The sequence below is a fragment of the Ictidomys tridecemlineatus genome, chromosome 5, assembly GCF_052094955.1.
Source record: "Ictidomys tridecemlineatus isolate mIctTri1 chromosome 5, mIctTri1.hap1, whole genome shotgun sequence".
In the NCBI taxonomy this organism is placed as follows: Eukaryota; Metazoa; Chordata; class Mammalia; order Rodentia; family Sciuridae; genus Ictidomys; species Ictidomys tridecemlineatus.
The window spans coordinates 63,126,847-63,147,714 of record NC_135481.1 but is presented as its reverse complement, the minus strand read 5'-3'; the positions used below and the strand labels follow the sequence as shown (position 1 = coordinate 63,147,714).

The 20,868-nt window shown below is 46.2% G+C and overlaps 1 long non-coding RNA gene across 1 annotated transcript; it reads left to right on the top strand.

Annotated features, from left to right (window-relative positions):
* The first annotated feature begins 12,374 nt into the window (after positions 1 to 12,374).
* LOC144377822 (uncharacterized) lies at positions 12,375 to 20,579 on the top strand. Its single transcript, XR_013438995.1, has 2 exons — positions 12,375 to 13,557; positions 17,750 to 20,579. It is a non-coding gene; the product is annotated as an uncharacterized LOC144377822 (long non-coding RNA).
* The last annotated feature ends 289 nt before the right edge of the window (positions 20,580 to 20,868 follow it).

Genomic DNA, 20,868 nt, shown 5'->3' with positions numbered 1-20,868 from the left:
CCCTGCCATGGTCTTGGTGATGTCCCCCTGAGCAGGGAAAGCATCCTAGCTCCAGTGAGCTATCACTGTTTCCTCCCCTCTCCACAGGCCTGCAATTTCAGAGAAGCTATGATTGCAGGAAGGTTCAGCCTCAGGTTTTTTGGCCTTCTTTCTGACTTGGTTTTTCATCTCAAGAAGTGAGCCTAACTCTAGGAACTTCCTGCACCTGAAACAATTATAGCCCTATTACTCTACAGGAGCTTCTTGTCCTACTTCTGGATTTGGAATTCTGTTCGCTCTTTCTGCATAATTCACCTAGAGAAAGAGAAGCAGTATTTTCTTTTTGGTCCCTGGAATTGAACCCAGGGATGCTTAACCACTCAGCCACATCCCTAGCCCTTTTAAAATATTTAGAGAAGGGTCTCGCTGAGTTGCTTAGGGCCTTGCTAAGTTGCTGAGGCTGGCTTTGAATTTGGCAATCCTCCTGTCTCAGCTTCCTGAGTCTCTGGGATTACAGGCATATACCACTGAACCTAGAGAAAAGCAGTATTTTCTGAAGTAGAATAAGGTTGGGAATTATTTGGAGTTGGACATACCAAGTTTCACCCATAGCCCCACCATTTACTAACATGAAGACTGGGGGCAAGTTGTCTAACTTGGAGTCTCAGTTTTCTCACTCACTAACCAGGAATAAAACCTACCTTTTGACATTGGTAGGATAAAGGTTAAAAAAAGTGACTGGCACCATGGATAGCTATTTATAGCACATATTGGAATGAGTATTAGATAATCATCTTAAAGGTAAATAATTCATTCCAAAAACATCCACCTTTTCCAGGATGTTTTTCACACAAAGTATGGGACCTCGACTTTCTCCTACATGACGTATTCCTACTGGAAATTACTGATCAGGTTGACCACAGGTTCTTACAGGAAATCAGGTAAAACTTCATTTATTTTGTTTATGAAATATGTCCAATTTCCAAAGAGTCCTTGAGATACTTTACCATAAAGACACAGGTACAGCAAGTTAGCCGAATGAGAAAGAAATTTAAACCACAGAGGAGGAAGGGACACTACTTATGCCAAAAACCTCAGTTAATTGTTACTGTAATTGAGCATTAAATTTGTTCAAGGCTCCCTGACAACTAAAGGCTGAAACGAGGAAGTCCAACGTGGGTGACATGAGAAATGTGACGTGTGGGACATGATTCTCAACAGCCTAAGCTTTTCCCTTAAACAGTTTAGCAATATAATGTTTAGTTATAATGGACTGGGAAACATTAGGATTACTCTGCATTCAGGCTACAGGTTGCAAAACAAGATGGAATTCTTCACAGGGCACCTCGGTGTCTTTCCCCGGGGCTTTGGCAGCACGTGGAAGGACGCTAGGTTTGAATGGCTTAGTGCAAATCTAATTAGAACCAGGAAAATGAGATTTTTCTCAAACTGACTTTTTAGAAAACAATGTTTTCAATATTCCAGGTATAAGAATATATATATATATATATATGTTGAAGAAGATTTGGGAACATGAAAGAGTGGAAAGCACAAAATGGAAATATCAGAATCCCATCGAAACAAACATAATTAATATCTAATAAATTTCCTTCCGACTTCTATGTGTCCTTATATTAGCTGCCTTCTTGGAGTTTTTTCCTAGCTAAGTGGTTCTACAAATTGGTGGCCTTTGGCTGCGGTGGTTTTTATGTTTGTAATTAAAGAGCCACTGCTCATATACTGCACACCTGGTGTGCTACAGACAGTCATGGGTACGTTCCAGAACGCCAGTCCTTCCAAGACCAACAGGCACAAGGAAGTTTTCCCTGTTTGCAGAGAGGTTATGTAATTTGTCTAAATCACACAGAGTGAAAGGAGGAGCAAAAACACCGATTCAGGCGTGTCCGTGCAGCAGATTCTTTGACAGCGGGCCACTTCCCAGAGACACACGTCTCCTGCATGGTGCTGCTGCTGGGACCCCCGGGAGTGGGAGTGTTTGTCTGATGGCAGCTCCACTGGCTCCTGGGCACAGAACACAGACGGAGCTGAGGTCCCCACTCTCTCTCTCCTTTTCTCCCCCTTCCCACGTGCTAGGTGGTCAAGAAACTAAGTGATCTGTTTCCAGGTTAGCTCACATGGCTGTTCCGATGGGTTTTGCTTTGATAAAATATTGGAATTCAAACCTTTTCCATGGGAATCAAGAGAAAGTTAGAACCCAGTTCTGTTGTTTTCGTCCCAGTGATTACCAAAGAGCATGGAGAATATTTTTTCCATTGTCGTTATGAGCTTTATAGTTGGAACTTTGAACAGACCGAACTTCTCTCCTGAGAGCCTTGATCTGCCCAGAAACTTCTCTCCTGAGCAAGGACTGAAGCATCCTGCAGCAGCTCCCGAAGCAGTCACTAAGTCACTTCCTCTGACAGACCCAGGCCACACAATTGTCAGGGCATGTTGGCTGCCACACCCAGAAGAGGCAGCGTATTGTGAGTGGCCTCTGTCCAACACAAGCAATGTCCTGGGCACCAGGGACACCTCCTGGCTGAAAATGAGCTAGACGTCTCCCCTCTCCTTCACCACTTTTGAGGAGCTATGAGCTATGTTCTGAGGAACCAAGTGGCCTGAGTGTCAGGAGCTCTTGATGGGCCATGCAGAGAGCCTCCATCCTCCGACAGTGGGCCTTCAGAGCCCCTGGGCAGCCCGGATGAGTCAGGCGGGGTTGCCAGTGAGTCAGTAACCAAGAGGCCCTCTCCCCGCTGCCTTGCACAACTCTAAACACAGGCTTGTCGTCCCCATGATCACTCATCTGGTTGTGGCACCCCAGAGCCTGCTTTCTGAAGGAGATGTTCGTGGGAAAGAAAGTTTGAAAAGAGGATGTACACACCTGAGCTTCCACGTTGTGGGTAATGGGAACTCTTTTCAGTTGCTTGAGGCCTGATACACAGCAAACCACGAAGCAGCTGGCTTTCCTGATGTGCCAAATGACTTGCCCTGAGGTTTGGGACCCATTTAAGAATAAGAACAAGAACAACAATACCATGAAAACTTTCCTAGCTCTGAACATTTACCAGATACTTCTCTAAGCACTTGACATATATTAACTCATAAGATAAGAAAACAGAGGCATGTGTTCAAATGATGTTCCAGTATCATCGAGCTTGTAAGAATCTAAGCTAGAACTCAAGTTTCTTGACCTAACTCAAAAGTTTGCCCTGCATGTTCATGGGGGGGGGGGGGGAGATGGAAGACTGGAGAAAGACCACAGATATTCTAGCAGATAGTTTCTCAAACCCAAGGATGTCTCAGGGTGGCTCGTGGGAAGGATAATTCCATATTCCAGAGCATAGAAAAACTTCCCAGGCCCTGAGCTGGCATTCTGGGCGAGCGTGAGAAACACCTCCACGTAAAGTCTCAGGGTGTATGGGCCACACTGAGGAGAGGCCCTGGCTCGCTGTCCAGAAGTAAAACCCTTCTTAAGAAGAGACCCTGTCCGGGAAGCTCTGGTGGCTGAAGGGCCCACATGTAGATGCATCATGGCCAGGAAAATTATAGAAATGTCCAGACTCAGGTGGAGAACGCTGAGGTAGTTATCGGGGTTTTCAACCCCCAGGCTCATGGCATCTGGCGGAGCTTATCCTCGGCCCTGGGGGGTCAAAAACCATGATGATCCTGAAATAGTTTCCCATGACTCTTCTGGCAAATTACCACAAACAGTGGCAGAAGGCAATACAAATGTATGATTTTATACTTGTGGAGGTCAAAAGTGTGACGCCTAAAATTAAGGCATCATCAGGGTGTCATTCCTGTCTAGAGACTTTAGAGAAGACTCCATTTTTTGTTTTTGCCAGCTTCTAAAGGCCGCCCACGTTCCTTGGCTCATGGTTCCCTTCCATCTCAAAGCTGGCAATGGCCCACCGTGACTTTCTCACTGTGTTTCACATTGACACTGACTCTTCTGCCTCCAGATTCCCCATTTAAGGAAACTCACGATGACCTGTGGCCCATCTGTACGATCCGTGATAATCTCCTTATTACAAAGTCAATTGACTGGCAATCTTGATTTCATCTGATACCTTAATTGTCCTTTGTCATAAAGGACATAATCAAATGTTGCAAGGGTTAGGATGTGACCTTCTTTGGGAGGCCATCCGGCTGCCTATCCTAGGCCTCCAAATGGTAAAACCAAGACTCTCTATCACAGTTGAGGGAATGCTGAGCGGCTGGTGATCTCTGCCTCATGCCGAAGAATCATTGTGGATCTGCTTCAGAAAGCGGGCTGGGAAATCACATAATTGGTTTTTAAAGAGCTACAGATGCACCCTTGTTCTTTTTGTGGTGCTGGGACAAAACCCAAGGCCTCACACATGCTAGGCATGCTCCACCACATTACCCACACCTGTCTTCTTGAGAGATCTGAAGCAATTCTTGTCTAGCGCTCCAACGTGTTTGCTCCCTGTCAGAACCTGGGAAACAACTGTCCGTGGGGTCAAATCATTGATACAGGCAGCATGGAATCTTCCAGAACAACTACCACCCAGGAAAGCTTGTAGGAGAGCATGAACTTTCTCCCACTTAACCTGGCTCAAAATCTAAAAACAATGTAACCAGAATATTCCCTCATCCTGTGTCTTAGATCTGTTTGGCACACTTAAAACCAGCCAGGGCCCGTGAGCTGCTCACCTCACCAGGGACCAGGGTAGTGAGTGTAGAACTCTCAATGTGCTTTTATTTCTTGGTATTGAAATGGATCTATCAAGAGATCTCATGCCAGTCAGGGTTTGCTCTCTCCATACACTTATCCTTCTACTCTGGTCATCTCTCAGCATTGGTCTGTCAGCTTCAGAAGTTTTGATTTTTTAAATTTTAAGTATCTTTTTATTTTTATTTTATTTTTCTATATCTGTGCCACTTCAGAATCATGGCACTGGCTCTCTTGCTGGGCCCTTCGCTTCATGGGCCTTTGGGTAGGTTGTTGGCTTTTCTCTGCCTCAACGGTGCTTGTGTGCAATGTGAGGGTAGTGACAGCACAAGGGCTGGAGTGAGGAAGTGGATGAACCATGGAGAGGCCTCAGAATAGTGCCCGACACTTGGTGATGCTGGAATCCCTCTTAGCTGCTATTATTTGCAAAAGATCAGATAAGAAACACACCTCTTTTCTGGTAGCCACAAACCAGCTATTTTTGATACCACTGGAACACCGATACACCCATCTTGACCTTACACACACATTTCTAAGCAATGTCCCTTTTTCTGTTCAATGGAAAAAGAATATGGACGCCTCCCTCAATAATATTCTGCTCTATGGGGTTAGTATTCCTGCAAAGGCTATTTCTTATAACAGAAGGCAGAAAACTAGTCTCCTGCCAGGTGGGTATTTGAGAGCTGGGCACTTATGTAAGGGCCCAGAGAAAGTTCCTCTACACAGCTGGGGTTAGGGACAAAAATAAAGCAAATTGGGTTGTCTCAGGACTCTTTGGTGCCCACTGTTTGCTCTAATCCTAACTCCTACTCAAAAGGGAACTTCCTATGCAGCGCCATCTTGCCCTGACAGCACGATCCTATTAACTCAAAATGCCTCCCAGATAATCTGACTCAAGAACACATCTTGGCCAGGACACTGTAACATGGCTTCAGACCCCATGTCCCAACTCACTTTCCACCCTCAACTTCGAGGCACAGTGTTCACTGTCATGGGACTGTCCTTGAGGTATTTGCCCTCAGGTTCCACCCTGCCCTAGGGCCACTAGCTGCCCTCCCTGTGGTGTTCCGCTTTCCATTTCCAGCAGCAGTTACTCAACCTGTCTCTCAGTGGCCAGGTGCCACCACCAAGCCCAGAAGTGCTTCAGGGCCTGAGAACCTTGACTCCCAGTGGTACACAGGCTGCATAAATTCCTCAAATATGCCCCCTGAAACAGGAGGTCCCAGAGATTCAGTTTCTCTCACCAAGTTGCAGCTGAGGAAAACCATTCTCAAGGCCAGCCCGGAAAGCTGTCAGAGAACCATTTTGTGTTTAACTCAACATCAAACGCATTCCAAGACTTATCTAATCAGAGAGCCTCTTCAACAGTGAGGCAGAGGCTGTTCCTACAAACTATGCCCAGCCAGGAAGAGGGCCTTGATTTTCAAATGCAAAAATAATGGCACTTTCCTCTTTTGGCACAGGCAAAGTTGGTTGGCAGCTAGAGGTTTGGGGTGACCTCTGACCCTCTCCCACAGTTCCTCCTAAGTCCCACTGCACAATACTAAGCCACCCTCAAATCCCAGGCTCTAATTGGCTCTGGTTTGTTTTGCTTTTCTCTTCTACCCAGAGCTTCAAAAGGCACTTCGATAATTGTTTGAGGCATGAAAAAGGCAGGTTTCAGCTTTCCTAACTGGAACTGGAGGTAATTACTGTCTTCCACACACGAGCTGGTACATGCTTCAAATCAGATGGCCCGGGTTGTTTTATAGAGGGTGGCTGGGCTTCTGAGCCAGGAGGAGGATTACGGAACCTTCCAAAGACTCTCTGTTTCCGAGACAGAAGAATCCAGATACCTCTGAAACCGTGGGGAAGCCTTCCGTATTCTTTCTGCTGTCCCTCATCTCTGCCCAGGGAGGTTTATCCTGAAAAGACTGTGCCCCCAATCCCATCCCGGAAATTCAGGAGGCATCTTGGGGTTTTCTCTCAAGAGACAGAAGTATAACACCCCAAATCACTCCCATCAGCAACCATGGGCTTGACCTGAGCTGTCCTCCTGTCAATCCTTAGAACCAGGATAAACCCAGCCAGGTCACGTAAGAGCTGCCCCAGAGAACTAGGATAGAGATTCAGTTTGGGGCTCTTAGAACAGCAAACCCCTGAAGGGCAGTCCCAGGCTCACGTCTCCCCACCCCCACCCCCCTGAGCGTGGACTCTCACACTCAGGAAATAAGAGCGGGATCCTGTTTCAAACCCACACCTACCTGCTTGTGTCCACAGGTCTCTGACTCACATCTCTAACCTCCATTGTCTCATCTGTGGAATGAGAAGAGTAACTGACCCCACCTCATTGGGTGGTTGTGAAGCTGAAATGAGGTTAACCCACGTAAAGGGCTTGGCATCGGTGCTGGAGCTAGTAAGGGCTTAATAAATGTTAGCTACCATAGCAGTCAGAGGCATGGTTACTGTGCCAAAGGAACCACTCTGAATATTTGGAGCTTTACAAGACTGGAGATTGAGAAATGGAGGCAGAAAAGGTGGTGCTATGAGAACAACGGAAGGAAGCAAAAGGGAACAGGGTGACAGCAACACCCCAAAACATGTTCCCAAGGGCATCACATTAAACACACTAGGTTGCCTGAAGCTCCACAGATTAGGGATTAACTGTTGCCTCTTTGCCACGATATATCTCCGAGAGAACTCGCTGGTTAACCATCATTCAAGACCTCCGTGTGAACAGGTTGCTTTCTTCCTGCTACCTGCACTCATAGAATCTACCACCGGCAGAGGGATTGGGTTAGGGAGAGGAAGGAAGAGAAAGTAATTTAGAGTTTGGAAGCACTGTCCGGGGCCAGAACAGCTGTTCAAGTTCAATTCCCTGGCTGGCCCACAGACAGCCCCCCCAGGCTCTTGGGAGAAGGAGAGGTGAGTTGGACACATCCTGGGAAACCTGCATTGCTTCTCTGACTGCCTCCCACTCTGCCAAGCCCTGCCTGTGAGTGGCCCAGGGTGCAGGCCTCAACCTTTCCCTGTCTTATTTTCATCCCTAAACAATCTCAACCAGGGGGAGGGCTTGTATCGAGTCCCTGAGGCTGACTCCCAGAATTTCTCTCTTGATTTGGATATTGGATGGTGTGCTTGACATCTCTCTTTCAAATGTCCCAAACAGAACTCTCAACTCTCCTCACCCCAACCCCATGTCACTAAAATCAATCCACATAAAAACCCCTCCCAGCAAGGCCTCCATGTAAATATTCTCCCTGCAAAAGAGCTTGGAAGCCAGTTGACCTATTTCTTGTACCATATGCTCTTCCTTCATAGCCCTTAAGACAATATAATCACACATCTCTTTTTATATTAGATGTGTAATATCTTTTTCCTAATAAAGTTCATGTGAGTGAGGTGTCATTTCTCTGTGTCTTTTGTCCTTCCCTACATCTAGTTCAGAACTTACTTGGGAAATTTCCTCATTATAATTTATATAATTATATAAATTTAAAAGAAACCACTGTCTTGAGCAATCTAATGTGGGCATAGTAGGTCCTCACTGTATATTTGCTGAATGAATGACTTCAAAGAAGAGAAAGGTCCTGGGGTCAGGAAAAGAGTTTCTATGCACAAAGAAGGGCCTTGAAACCTGTCGAAAAATTCTTGAGATCACTCACATCTTGTTTTCCTGAAGTGGGCCATTTGGCCTCATTCCCCTGCTATTTGACAGAGCTTCACATTTAATAAAAGCCCTGAACAGTGAGAACAAACATATATGGTATGATCATGAACATGGTGAACTGCTGCAAGCTTAAATGTCTGTTATGGGGAGAGACTCAATTACATGCATAAACATGGTTGACTCTCAATTATCCATTCCAGTGGATAATCTAATAGCCAATAATCTAATAGTTTATAATTTAATAGCCTATAACCCTGACAGTTTAAAGTGTGGCTTCAGATTATGTTTCTGAATTTGCATCAGATATAGGGAGATTTGGTCCTTAGGAATTCACAGTACTTTGAGTTCATATGTCCAATGTCACTGCCTCAGTTACCTATTAAGGGCTCTGGACTCCAACTACATACAGGAAAAATAGTAGATTGTGCTTGGGAGAAAAGTTTATTGGTTTTCGGTCATAAAAATTGGGGTCTAAAGTCCAGCTCTTCATTTGCTATCTCTGTTTTCACATCACCTGGCCCTGACTTTGTTTCCTCGTCAATACCTACCTCCCAGCACCGTTTCAAACACAGTCCACTTTCAGAAAAAAATTGATCTGAACCACCCTCAGGCAGGTGAAAAACAAATCTGAAGCAGACTTGGGGTCCCCACATACTTTCTGTTCCCCATCTGGGGAAAGAAAGACTTCTTTCTTCTCTTTTCTTTTTTCTGCCTTAAAGTACCTTCTCTTCTATGCTCAGGGAGATAAGTCAGAGGTCTCTGCTTTACAAAATCTGGTTGTGAAAGTTCCTGATTATGTCTATGCACTTTTGAAAGAAACCTGCTCTCCTGATCAACCTAACACACAAAACTGACTGTGGGCTTTCCCTGGGCTCAGGTGGCTCCCCCAATGGTATGAATTGATGGTGACTTTCTTCATGATGATGCATATATCTGGGCATGTGCTGGTGCTATCTTGGGTCTGTATCAAGGTTGCAAAGTGGAGAAGACCTGAGATGCAAGGCAGAACCAGTCATGTGGTCAGTGAGTGGCTGGAACCCCAGAGTTCCCACCTCCTTTTCCTGTCCTCAAGTTTATAACTCCAGGGAAAACAGCTGTCCATTCTCAGACCAACTGGGACTGACGCCAGCTGTTTATTCCAGATGCCAAGAGCCAAATGCACACCCACTCTCCTCTCCCACTCCTTACGCTCGAAGTCTCACATTTTGTTGAATTTATGAATAACCTTAGGGACTTGCTAAGGAGGCATTTCTCCAGGCACTACCTCCAGAGCAGCAGATTCAGTTAGTTCAGTTGGCCAGGAAGTCTGCATGGTAATAATAACATCTCTAGCTTATTTCGTCTCTCCTCTAGAAAATTCCAATGTAATTGATTTGAGAATCACATTTGGAGTGGGAACCGTCACCGTGGCGGCACTGGTAAATGCCTAACAACCGGCTCAGATGCAGAGGGGATTCTGGTTTGCAGTTCACCAATTTTTGTGGTGTAAATATTTCTACCCTGGTCCATTCAAGCTACCAACATGACGTCATGATCGTGGCGGTGGGAAAAGGTATGTGCAATCCGTTCTGACAAGTCCAGAATAATTAGTTCCAGAGCACCATGTGGTGGAAAACTCTGGATGCTGCCAAATGCCGACTCCTGGACTCTAGATTAGAAAGGCCACTCACTGTTCAGTCCAGGATGTCACAGCCCTAGTTTTGTCCTAAATCCTGAGCTCTTTGAATGGTTTGTTTTGGTGATGGTTCCCAGAGACCTCTGGGGGTTCCAAACCAGAAAAAAAGAGGCAGAGGAAAGAGAAAGCGCCCAGGGAAATGCAGGTAGTGGAAGCTGCTGGCCACGCCCACGCTCTTCACCTGGTGCAGGCCAGCTTTCAAGGGTAGGGGTTTTCAAACACCTGCTTCGGCCTTCATTTGATAAGCTTTCTGGTCAACTCACATCAACCTGATCCTGCTGACCTGGAGAAGGATGAAAAGACTGAGTGTCAGGGACCCAAGGGGATGAAAGGGGATGGGGGAGGACCATGGGGTGGTCATGCGACCCAGGGTCACCAGCAGCTTAAGACTTCCCCTTTGTCTCCTTGCTCCGGCCCCATGTTTGAAGGTTTTAGTGATTTCCTCCCCCCCCCCCCCACGAGGCAAACAGATGTGGAAAGGTCTGCAGTTCTCAGGGTTCAGGACACAGTCACTGGCTGTCCCTGCACTCACAGACAGGCCAGCTACTCGGTCACTTAGTAAAATGGCTAAGCCCGGTCAGGTGTGGGGCTCAAACCACCCCCTGCACTTTTGCCATGAAAGGATGTGTGGGCTGAACTGAACAAGAATGAAAAACAACCGCCTCCCTGCTCTGTCTCGTGCCAAGTCCCCATTGCAGGAATTTCAAGGCACTGTAGGAGGCCATGCCTGTAGCTCTTCCACAGCAATAAAACGCTCACGGACAAAACGGTGGACATACTGTGGATATGAGCATGTGGCCCACTTAGAGCCCAGAACCAGAGGGGACCTCACCACTCTGAAAAGCAGATCCCTCAGCTTCCACTGCTCGGGTTGAAGGGGAAGAGCGCAGCGCCACAGGAAGGGCACAGCTGTTAGCTTCCTCAGCGCCTTGTTTATTCAACACTGACAGTCTGAGGAATTTCTCAGAGCCTTACCAGGGGGACAAACAAAAGCCTAAAGATTACCCTAATCTCCCTTAAATAAAGAACCTGCCTCAGATCTAGCCCATCCACAAGAATAAGCTGCTGCCTAATGATATGTTTGCTCGCTTATGCAATAAGTGATGGCCATTGCGATTTTGCACAAAGACCTGGTACATGCCTGTCTTAGCATGTAGCAGTCACCTCTAAATGCTACAAGGAATGGTACCCATTTCCCTAAAGCAGTGGTTCTCACAGGAACGTCTAGGGGGCACTGGGATCTCTGAGGTCCTATCAGGGTGTCCACAAGGCCAAACACTATTTCCATAATAATACTAAGATGGCACTTGCCTTCTTTACCATGTTGACATTTGGGGAAATTGCTGGCACCAGACTATACTGGCAGCCATGGTATCCTTCACTGCTACAAACTCACAGGGAGAAAAAAAAGCCAGCTTCACTTAAAAATGTTCTAGATGAAGCAAAGTTATAAATTTTATAAAAACCTTGTCCAAATTACACTTAAAAAAAAAAAAAAACTATTCTGTCATGAATTGGAAAGGAGGCATCAAGCCTTCCTGGTGCACCCTGCAGTGTGAGGCTGTCTCTGGGAAAGCCTGTGGGTGAGTGTCGGGTTGTAGGTGCAGCCAGCCACTTCCAAGGACACCATGTTACCACAAAAGCACCAAATGACCGCGGTGATTTAGACTTGGTCATTTAACAAATGTTTTCTCAAAAATGAAAAAAACGAGATCATCATTTTAAGAGAGATCATTGATAGTATTTACTGTCCAAATAGAAGTTTTGAGCAAAAATTAAGTTTTGAAAACTTGTATCTGCCACAGTGAGCTTAACAGCATCCCAATGCTTACAGACATTTCTGATGAGATCAGTAGCGATATTAAAAAATATGAATTATTAGCTTTCATCATGGCATATATCAATAGGGAAGATTTGCATAATGTAATGAAGCAATAGTTCCCAAATGACCCATACACAGTATTATAAAATCACGCATCGGCAAAAGATCTATTCAAAGTATAAGTCAGACGAAATGGATTTTAATGTGACTGAGTACAAAAGTTCACTGATACAGTTTCAGACTCCACAATTGCAACAAACCTTTAATAAGCTACCATTAGTTGAGTTTGTGTAAAATGTCAAAGACAAATATCCATAATTATCTGAAAAGGCCATTAAAATATTCCTCCCTTTCCCAACAACATATCTATGGGAGGTTGGGTTTCCTTCACATACTTCAACCAAAACAACATTATCACAGCTGATTGAATGCAGAAGTTGATATGGGAACCCAGCTGTCTTCTATTAAGCCAGACATTAAAGAGATTTGCAAAAATGTAGAAAACTGTCAGTCTTCTCACTAAACTTTGTTTTGTTTTAGAAAACAGTTATTTTTACATGGAAACATATTGTTACTTGTAACTTTGAAATCAATGAATTTTAATAAACTATTTAATATTAACTTACACATAAAAAACAAATATTAAACGAACTAACAAATATTAAAATTTTCTGTTTTAATTTTAATATGGTAGATTATTTAATTGTCTACTGCTCCATAGCAAAGTACCCCAAAGCCTAATGGTTTAAAACAACAATCATTTGTTCTCTCCTGTGTTGCAGGGCCCCAGGAATTCGGGAGTGGCTGGGTGCTGCTCTAGCTCAGGGTCTGAAGGTTTGTCTGGTGGTCAGTGGATCTGCCTTCAAGATAACTCACTCATAAGCCGGTCTGTTGTTACTGGCTGTTGACTGGAGGCCTTGGATTTCCTCCATGCAGGTCTTTCCCCAGTGTACTCAGAACAGCAATTGATCTTCTCCAGAGAGAATCCAAGAGACCAAGTAGAACCTGCAGTCCCTTTTATGACCCAGCCTCTGAAATCACACACCATCACTTCTGCTGTTTTCTGTTTGTCACATAGACCAGCCCTGATTCAAGGTGGGAGGAGAATACACATAGGCCAGAGTACTAAGGGGATGGAGATCTTTGGGTGCTTTCCTAGAAACTGGCCAGGACTTATCAATAGAATAACCCCCATAAACAAAGGCTGTTTGGGATCTTCAATAAAATGTGACAGCATTAAAGGAGTTATTTAGGCCAAACATTTGAGAGATGCCAGCCTAAAGAAATTGGTCTATATCTTGAAAAAAATGTTTAACTATTAATTTATTTCCTTAATCTTTTTTTTCATAGTTTTTACCATCATTCAGAAAACGACTTGTTCTCTTACCCTCCACGAGTCTGGACACAGCACTTGTATCCTGTTTCTTGCACACTTGGTTTACTGAGGATTCCCCTCTGTCTTTGGCTCTCCTCAGAGCCCTGACATGTTGGGCTTTTTCACTCCGTGGTGCCTGGGCTCCCCTCAGCTCTAATCATTCAGGCTCCCTGAAAAGTCCTTGTCTCAAAGAGCATGTCACTGTGGGCAGTTCAGAAGAGCCGCTGTGAGCCAGGAGCTTATGGACGTTGGAAAGACAGTAGTGACGTAAACAGACCAAGGTCCCTGCCCTCGTGGAGCTTATGATTCCAGAAGTGGGAAGACAGAACCAAGAAGCATAAGGAAGCAAATGTATTAGAAGGTGACAGGGGATAAGGGTGGAGGCGGTCAAGGGGGGAGTGGACATGAGGGGGTCAGGTGGTGGGGCCAAGGTACGGGAAACTTTGGAGATTAACGAGGATGGTCAGGGTCACTGAGGAGGAGAAATGTGCGTGAAGACTTGGAAAGGTGAGGGAACAAGCCCAGTCCCTGAGGTGGACACACATCTGGTGTGTGTGAAGGAAGCAAGGAGGCCGAGGTGACTGGAGAGGAATGGCAGGGGAGGGGGGGGAGGGAAGGCTGGAGCGTTAACAGGAGCAGATGATTTAGGGCCTCGGCGGCCACAGTAAAAACTATGGCTTTTAGTCAGAATGAGATGGGAGCCGTTTGGAGGCCATTTGGAAGGGTCTGAGAGGGAGGAGAATGTGATCTGATCTGGCTTTTGTGTTGAGAATATATTTTAGGTCAAGAAGAAGGAGACCAGCTAGTGGAAAGGAGAAAGAGGAAGACTTAAGAGATTATCGTAGGTGACACGAGAAGAGACCGTGGTGGCTTAGACCAGGATGTTGCCATTGCCGCTCCTGAGAGTGGATGGATTCTGGACAGCCCCCTTTGGGGGCTCGGCAGTGGGGGCAACTATCAAGGATGACTCCAAGGCTGGAAGTGTGGAGCTGCCTCACTTGAGAAGAGCAAGTTATAGGTGGACCAGTTTGAAAGAATAGAATTAGAAAGTTCCATTAGACACAGGCAGTTGGAGCTGCTCCCAGAGTTTTCAGAAAGACCCCAGTTACACTTGCCCTCCCCAGGTCCTCCTAGTGCCTGCCCAGGGGCAGGGTTCTTAAGGCTGGGAAGGCCCTCTACCACCTGCTTTTTAGGAAACAGTGGAGCAGATCACTCATTGTGTGAAATTATATTTAAGGGAGTGGAGGAATGTTGTTCTCCAGCCTCCCACTCTTTTTTCTTTGTCTTTCTTATCGGAAATGAAAGAAAACAGCCCGAGGAGATAGGATCTCAAGTCTAGAAATCCTAGCAGGTAATTTGGGAGTTGAAAACAAATCTCCCCTGAAATGCATTAAGCAGGTGAAGGGAATTTCAGCCCCAACTCTTAAACCACACCTCATCCTGGCCTGGCAAATGACTTCCTTCCAGCCCCAGGCAAATCCCAGCTCCCACCACCAAATGCCTGTAGTTAATAAAGTTCCACAACAACAAACCTCAAAAGTGAAAAAGGGAAGACTGATCAGGGACCAAGATACTGAAGGGCTGCTTGAGAGCCTTTCTCAGGGAGCTGCCTCTCCAAAAGGAACGTTTGGGAAGGGACTAGAGGCACAGGACTGGGGTGCCAAGGCCCCACTTCTTGTAAAGCACCGGAGCAGGGTAAATATCTGACTGGAGTCAAAATGGTGATTTTTTGTGATCAGACTCGTCCAATTCTTTCAGTAGAATTTCATCATTTTATCACTAACCATGGTCAAAGTTTTCAAAATGGCTAAACCTAAACCCAGTCAGGCACAGAGACTCATGCCTATAATCTCAGCAATTGGGGAGGCTGAGGCAGGAGGATCTCAAGTTTGAGGCCAAGCTTGGCAACTTAGTAAGACCCTATCTCCAAGGCAGGGGGTGGGGGACAAGGAGAAAGACCCTGTCTCAAAATTTAAAAAATAAAGAGCTAGGGATATAACTCAGAGATAGAGCCCTTGCCTATTTATCATATGTGAGGCCCTGTGTTTAATCCCCCCCCCCCAACACACACCAGCATACACACTGAAAGGCTAAAATCTCTGGAATCCTTTACATAAGTCAGGCTTCCCACCAAGTAAGGAAGGACTGGAATTCCCAAATGCTGGTCTAGATAAATCACCTGAGGATAGATAAGAAAGTTCTCATGGGTCCAGGGAAGACTGAGAAAAATAAGTATCATTTTTTGCTATGGGGAATGCACACAAAATTACCTATTATTCCCATTTTACGTATCAGAAAAATGAAGCTCAGAGAGGTTGAGTGACTCACCACACAGTTAACTAGTAGCAGAGTAGCACATGGAGATTCATATGACGTCATGGCAGCTACCATTTGCTGAGATTGGCAGAGTACCCTGTGCTTCATGCATGTTAACTTATTGGATTCTCTTGGATTACTTCCTTTTTAAAGAAGCGAACTGTCCAACAGTACTTCCTGCCATGGTGGAAATGTCCTATATATGTGTTGGCCTCAGCCCCACGCGCTAAATGAGACTGAGGAACTAATTTGTATATTTGTGTGTGTGTGTGTGTGTGTGTGTGTGTGTGTGTGTGTGTGTGTGTGTGTGAGGTGCTGGGGATTGAACCCAGGGCCTTGTGCATGCGAGGCAGTCTACCACCTGAGCTATATCCCCAGCCTGAGGAATTGAATTTTAAATTTTATTTCATCTTAATGGATTTAAATTGGACAGCAGAGTTCTAAAAGCTGGTGAAATGACAAGATAAAGACAGTGTCCTGGGGGCACAGTGAACCCCAAATGCTCACCTTTCCCTTTCCATTCTGCCCACCCCTGTGAGGCACCTGCATTTTGCAAAGTGAAATAGCCTAGAAAGGAAACTGACCAGGCAGTGTGCAATCAGCTGAAAATAAAGCCCGACCCCAGGAAAGGCTGGGTCTCTGTTGGAGCCCACTTCTTCCAGTGTGTCTGGAGGTTCCAAGAGAGGCTTCTTTAGGGCCAGACAAGCCAACTGGGGGCTTGAGACCCTGCACCGGTGACTTCCCAGAGCCTGCCATGGCCCCGTTGGCTGAGGGTTCTGTGACTCACCAGTCCCAACCCTGCTATTTAAACAGCAGCATTTCCTTTTACTGGGCTTAAGACTAATCAGTAGCGGGGTGGTGAGCCATCAGGCCCAGCCTCACCCTGTCAAAACATGTAACTCTCCAAGGCTTCTACTTGAGGCACCGCCCATGAGGCACAGCTACCATGTGCCATATGTCTGAGTACAAACATTTAACCAAAGCAGGGCCACTGTCCCCTCGGCCTCTCTACAGCCTTTGAGTGTTCATCTCTGCTGCATTACTCTCCTGCTCCGAAACCTCCAAGGACATCCCATGATGGTCAGAACAGCATCCAGAGTTGCCACTTGTATGGCTCTTGCCTGCTGCTCTGACCTTACGTGCCTCCTGTCTCCGTTCATTTACTCTGCACCAGTTCCTGGCTTCCTTGCTGTTCCCCAAACATGCCAAACTTGTCCCTGTCCCAATCCTCTGCACTTGATATTCCTTCTGTCTGGAATGTTCTTCCTGGATTGAACAGAGCTCACTCTCTTCATTCAGTCTCTGCTCAAGTGTCACAGTGTGTGACACAGCACACTCCTCACTGTCCTTTCTTACCCTGCTTTACCTTGGGCAAGGCACTTATTACTAGTCAGCTTTCCCCTGTGGGGTCAGCATTTGTGGGTTCAACCAGCCAAAAATATTCAGAAAGTTACATTTGTACTGCACATATATAGACCCTTTCCTTGAAGTGGCATATGCCTGTAATCCCATGACTTGGGAGGCTTGGGCAGAAGGATCACAAACTCAAGGCCAGCCTCGGCAATTCAGCAAGACCCTGTAAAGGACTGAGGATGTAGCTCCGTGATAAAGCACCTCTGGGTTCAATCCCCAGTACCAAAACCAAAAAAAGAAACAAAACAAAAATATAGTATAACACTATGTACATAGCATTTACATTGTAATTGGTATTTAAGTCATCTAGAGATGATTTGAAATATGCTGGAGTATGTACATAGGTTATACACAAATACGGCATCCTTTTATATAAGGGATTTGTGCGTCATGGATTTGGTACCTGCAGGAGTCCTGGAAACACTCGCCTGTGGATACCAGGCACTTCTCTGTGCTTGGTTCACTTGCTCGCTGCCTGTTTCCTGCACAGGGATGTAAACAGGGAGGAGAGCCTTGTCTTTTTTTACCCTGTATCTCAAATAGAGTCAGCCACACAGGTGCTCAGTGAAACTTTGTTGAAGAAATAAATGCATGCATGGATGAGTGCAGGGTAACTGATTACCTCGAGTGCAGGGGGGCAGAGGGAGGCTCAGGCTTGGCTCACTCTACACAGATCAGCACTTTCATGATTTGGATGCTGAACCCTGAGAAACAAAGAGATTTGCTGGTTTAATTTCTTTTGCCCTGGGAAAGTTAAAGATCACAGATAATCCAAAACCCAGTGCCAAGTTCTCTGATTTATAATCGAGGAATTATTCCCACAGAGGTAAACAAGAGCAAAGGACTGACAAATGAAACGGAGGAGGAGAATGATGGGAAACAGGCGGAGAGACCCGTGCAGTCTGCACAACTTCAAGGGTCTGACTTCCCACCGACGCTCACTCAAACTTGGATCCAAAGAATTCCTGCTGATCTCCACTCCCAGAATCCTGTGGACAATGCTGCCCCAGTGGCTGTTAGGAGTAGGAGGGCTTCAGGTGGGGACAGTCGAGGAGAGGCTCATCCCTATACAGCAATGACATCTGCACCCATCTAAAAGTCACACCCAGAATGGCAGCCATTTCCCAAGGATGGCCTAAACTCACAAATGTCATGAGAGTTTCCTAAAACGTGGATTTTCAGGGTAAGGAATGGGTGTAATTTCCTTTCTGTGTCCCACAGAAGTGTATCTTCATAGTCTACCTATAAAAACTTTAAAGAAACAAAATTAGTAGCACCTAGAAAGTTTTAACACATAGGAGGTAGTAAGTAAATACTGAATAAAAATGCCCAGCCCAAAGGGGAACAGTGGCCTCTGAAGAATGGTCTAGTGAGGCCTTCCATGGACAGAGAGTCAGGAGCCGTGGGCTGCACTCCCTGTACCAGTTATATAGCTTTGGACATGCCCCAAGGCCTCAGTTTCCCCATATATAAAGCCTGGCTTCAGCGGACTCCAGTCCCTCTAGCCCCAGCCCTGGCCTTCTCTCACTCTCTGATCATGCCTTCATAGTTGTGTGGTGGACTAGTTCTTACAGGTGTCCTACAGAGAGCAAGGCCTGCTCTCAGGAGTTCATCCATTGTTTTTAAGCACCAGAGGTTATTTAACAGCAGTTCTCTCAGAACATTTTTCATGTCATCCATGAAAGAAGGTTCTGGAAAGAAGCCATCATCAAAATAGGAAGTAAAGCCAGGCCGGTGTTGCATTTATCAGATAACGCAGGCTTAACCAAAGTTCCTGTCACCCCCTGTGGTGATTCTGGGAGCTTGACCCAGAGGTTTTCATATTCAGAGCGGTAAGAAATCATCTCTGTGGCTTGTGGGATTGGGTATCTGTTTCTCTCCTTTCCACAGCTCAGGGCTGTGGGTGCCAAGTGAGGGTTCCAACGACCCCTCTCCTCTCAGAGCCTTAGGCAGACACAGAATGCCAGCACTGGCCAGGGCCGTTCCTCAGCACACTTCAGCATTTGACTTGAAGCTGCCTCTGAACTTAATTTCCTTCTGCTCTTAACAGGGTCCCAAAGCACCAGTCCAGCAGAATCCAGGCTCCTTCTTTACCTTTCCCAATCCCATTCACAGGCTTGAGTCACCAGGAAGAGAAGGACATGGGACAAGGAGCCTGGAAGATCCCTCTGGGCCTCAGTTTCCTCAGACAGGACGGGATGTTGGCTGGCGGCCCCGCCCTCCCTGCCTCCTGACTTCTCCAGCCCAGGGCCAGGGCCCGCCCCTTCCCATGACAGGCCATGGCTCACATGTTATGTAACTTCTATTAAAGGCAGGGGCTTTTCTCTTTTTTCTTTTCTTCTTAATGATCCTAGGTACTCTAGGAAGAGAGAAACATTTTTATGATCCCAGTAACCAAACAACATAATGAAAATCATGGCAACCATCAGCCTCGTAAAACCCATGGCGAAAGCCGCCACATTCTCAACAGAGACCCTGGGAATTCAGAGCTCTCTGAAGCCTTAAGTGGCCAGGGCCTCGCTGAAGGCCTGGGGACGCCCGGCTGATGGCTGATGAAAGGATTTTAACGCGCCACTGAAATTCTCTTTTCCAAAATAACCACTTTGAAACCTGTTAATTACAGACACACAACCAGCCCCAGCCCCAGCCCCCCAACAGGACCTGGGGCTTCTACTGGGAGAGTGGGGCTCCGGAGGCTGGTCACTGCCATGGCGCTACACATGCTTTGTGTTGGGCGAATTAGCTTTAGGAAGAGAATCCAAATTAATTAAAACCACATGGCCACTCCCCCACCCCCACCTCCTACTCCACCTCCCTCCCCTGGAGACGGAGGCCAGCGCAGTCTAATTTGGTCCAGTGTTTTTGTTTCCTAAAATCTGTCTTGGGCTCAGGCCATTAATAGGTTGCAGCTGATTTTAATCTACATGAATCAGAGACCTCGCTGCTTTGGTTTTAAGGAGATTACAAATTGTGTGTCCCGCAAAGTTGGGATGGAGGGGAAAGGCCCTGGGTCGGGAGAGGGAGGGGAACGTATTCTGGAAAGCACAAAAACTCTGCTCTCCATTAAGCAGCCGGTTTGAATGAGCCTGCAATTTCTCAAAGCTGGGGGAGGGAGTTAAGAGGAGGTGAGGGTCTTGCTGCTGGGACCCCGAGCAGAGACACAGAGCCTGGCCTGTGAAATGGCATTAAAATCAAAGATCTGGACAAGCAGAGGCCTCAACTCTCCTACCTTCAACCAATTAATTTCCCAAGTTTGGGTTGGGCATCTACCATAAGCTAAAGCAGGGACCAGAAAATCATGGTCAATGCAGCCTCCAGCCTGCTTTTGTAAATAAAGTTTTATTGGAATACAGCAGGGGCCATTTATTTACATCTATGGCTGCTTTAGTAGTTGTGGCTGAGACCCTGTGGCCCACAAAGCCAAACAGTTTACTCTCTGCCCCTCTGCAGTGAAAGTGTGCCAACCCCTGAACTAGACAACTGTGCTAAATCTCATAGGGCAGACAACCCACTTGAGCTCAACAAAGGACAGGTTTCGGACTTACTCAGTTTCCACATCACACCAATGTCTAGGTTCTTTTTAGACATCATCCTTCAGGAAAGTGTCTTTATTCTCATTCAACTAATGACAATAAAAAGCAATGACAACCACCATGTTCCTGAGTTAAGGGTGCAATGTACTTGCCCTGACAACACACATACCCATTTCACAGGCAAAAGAACAGTCACAGAGGCAAAGGAACACTCTCAGGCTCGTGTAGGAAACAGTACAGTTAGGAGGAGGCAGGCTTCTGAAGCACTGAATAATCCTCTGTTGGTCGGATGATACTAACAGAGGGTCCTGGGGTGCCTTAACACAGTACCACTCCCTGTGGGGCCCACAGGCCATTAAACAAAGTTCTTTTGTGAATGGGTCCACAGAAAATATGGTGCAAACCTTGGG